Consider the following 352-nt stretch of genomic DNA (forward strand, 5'->3'; position numbering starts at 1 on the left):
CAGTTGTTTGAGAATTTAAAACTGTTTAACCATTGTAAGCCTCGCCAAGTTTTAATTTCATGGTAATCATGAATTACGCTACACTAATCATCTCAGTTTCAGACAGCGGAGAAATTCCTCAATATATTACAAGCACTTCATTACGTCATCTTTCACTACATTATCAAAATAGAAATTAGCCTAAGAAGCGACAACTTTCTAAATATGTGATATACTACAAAACCTGCTGATAATACAGTGAAACTAAGTTTGTAAAATAAGAATGTCTCCTTTGAGACAGACGAGTCACAGTTGAATTTGCCATTGTCTGCATGACACGTCAGTGCATGGCTGACTCTTCCTTCTCTCGTTT

This window comes from Penaeus monodon, chromosome 15 (assembly GCF_015228065.2).
Source record: "Penaeus monodon isolate SGIC_2016 chromosome 15, NSTDA_Pmon_1, whole genome shotgun sequence".
NCBI classification, from domain to species: Eukaryota; Metazoa; Arthropoda; class Malacostraca; order Decapoda; family Penaeidae; genus Penaeus; species Penaeus monodon.